General features: G+C 53.0%; 1 pseudogene; it reads right to left on the bottom strand.

Annotated features, from left to right (window-relative positions):
- LOC142791847 (large subunit ribosomal RNA) overlaps positions 1-2,500 on the bottom strand; it is an 8,355-nt pseudogene that overhangs the window by 3,043 nt on the left and 2,812 nt on the right.

Consider the following 2,500-nt stretch of genomic DNA (forward strand, 5'->3'; position numbering starts at 1 on the left):
AGCACTGTTACCGCATTTTGGTAAAAGTCTTCAATGTACGAGATAAAGTCTTCAGAGATCCCTTTTCTGCGTAAGGCTCTCAAGATTGCCGGCAAAACAACCCTATCGAAAGCCTTCGCAATGTCAAGCGAGGCCAGAGACAAGGGTCGCAGTGACTTGCGCGCTTCATCAATGATTGTCGCAAGGAGAAGAATGTTTTCAGCACACCCATCCACTGGCAAAAATGCCCTCTGCTGCAGGTCCAAATCGAGGTCAGCAAGCAGCCTTCGGAAATATATCTTATGAAGCAGTCTAAGGAGCACATGAGATATTGAGATTGGGCGGTGTTGCGAGGCTGTTGAAGCACCAGGAACTTTGGGAATGAAGATCGTTCGTGCTTGGGTGAGAAAGAGTGGAAGTCGCTTCAGCAGCAGGAGCAAGTTAAGTAGAACCTGGAGTATTACTGGCGGAACCTTCCGCAGTTCCCTCGCCGCAAAGCCATCAGGTCCGGCTGCCGAGCTTGATGAGGGCATTGCCGCCTTAATGTCCATTTCTGTGATAAGGAACACAGGATCGATAACCTTGTGCGGGCGTTCGATAGCAGGAGACACTGATGAAGGCACCACTTTCTCCATGATCTCTCTCCATTCTTCTAGAAAAGCTTGGGGATCCTCCACCTTGGAGTCCGCCTCTCCATCCAGAATCTGTCTTGCACACTGTGTCCTGTTCCGTCTGAAGAGTTGTTGTGTCAAGGCGTATTCCCGCTTCTTTTTCTTCCTGCGACTTTCTTGAACAGGTGGAAGAGGTTGGCGACCATGCGGACGCAAGTCCGAAGCGAACACCTCCCTTAGGTAGGCATTAAGAGCTATCGTTATATCCTCCCTGTCGAGGAATCTCTTTGCAAGCTCCCATAGCTTGTATGCTTGGTACGCTCTTGGCGGAGGTTTTGTTGTTAGACCTCTTAGCTCAGCCTCAATCACCTCACGGTGATTTACCTCGGGGATGACCAGGGAGGCGTCCTCAACAGCTTGCTCCCCAATGTCGGCTAGCACCTCCTGAGTGCTTCTTGGGTAGAGTCTGTTCTGTAGGTCTTCCACCAGCCTCTTGTAACCTTCCTGCCTTCTGTGCGATTTAATGCTGTGCAGCGTGCGGTGCGGAAACGCTCTTAGTAGCTGTGCATTGATGTCCCGGACCTTCTGGGATCTTAATTCAACCTCCTTAGTTGCCATCAGGTACTCCTCCTCCTTTTTCCATCTGGGCTTGAGTCTGGCCAGATTCACATCTTCGTTGTATTCTTCAAAATGCCGATGCCGGCGATGCTGGCTCAGGCCAATCTTGCTACCAAAGGTTGCAGTACATTCTGGACATTGGAATGTCGTTGTCATGGTTGATATGTGGCCTGTCATATTCGCGTCAGCCGGGGCGGCATTTTCGGAACAGCCGGTAGCTGCTCCGTTCTCAGAACCTTCCTCTGTGGGCTTGTTGCCCGAACGCTTTGGCATGCTGCTCCTTTGAGTGATTTCTCCGGGGGGCGACCCGCAGAACACAGGTTCACCTCCCTCGTCCTCGTCATCGGACGAACGTAAGTCGGGTGGTAGTACGAACTTCCTCCTGACCCTAGGTCCTACCCCCGTAGACATCCAGACTGACCCCACATGGACACTGTCAGCAGAATCGCGCGCATTCGCCGCATCAGTGCCAAGGGGAGCTGGTTGACCGGAGGGGACCGCAGGGGTTGCACCAAGAACTGGCTCCCCTGAATCAGCGTATGAAGCCACGTTTGAACTTGGCTCCTCCGCAGCATCAACAGACGCTTGGTCAGGTAGGGAGTTAATAACCCGCCTGTCCTTAGGCCTTGCCCCTGTCATTACCCAGGCTGACACCCCATGGCTGTCGGCTGAAGCGCGCGCCTTCACCGACCTACCACCAAGGGGAGCTGGGGAAGCAGAGGGGGCCATATGAGCATAGCATAATGTGCCTTCAGTGCGTTCAACCCACGTACAAGCCGTGGCCGTTGGCTCAATAACCATTGGCAGTACTGTGGCATGAATACCGTCCTGGCCTTTAGGGTCATTACCCTCAGGGCTCTCGGGTTCCATCAATTCTGCAATAGTTTCAGCTCGTTCACATCCGTGAACATCAACATCGATGCCTTCAGATCCCTCTTTCTCCGCATTGTGTTCTCTCGCTCCTTCATTCCCTTCAAATTTGCCTTCTGGAGCTTGCGCCATTTGCACATCTTCATCCCTATGACGCATCCTTGCTTTATGAATTTTCAGACCTTTCTCTGTGCGAAACGCCTTGTCGCAGACCCAACACTGGAATGATTCCTGCCTGGGGGAACTCCCTCCAGCGGTCGCATTGGAGCGCGCGGCTCTCCTGGCCTCTCTCGGCCCCACGCTTGGTGCGCCTGTCACTCGGCAGGCGTTTTCATCAGGTTTTCTGTTCGCCATAAGCCAAGCGTTTGATAAGCAACCAAAGAACAGTCTTTGGCGCTCAAGGTTGCCAGTATCGTTGCACC

This window comes from Rhipicephalus microplus, unplaced genomic scaffold (assembly GCF_043290135.1).
Source record: "Rhipicephalus microplus isolate Deutch F79 unplaced genomic scaffold, USDA_Rmic scaffold_190, whole genome shotgun sequence".
Classification (NCBI taxonomy): domain Eukaryota; kingdom Metazoa; phylum Arthropoda; class Arachnida; order Ixodida; family Ixodidae; genus Rhipicephalus; species Rhipicephalus microplus.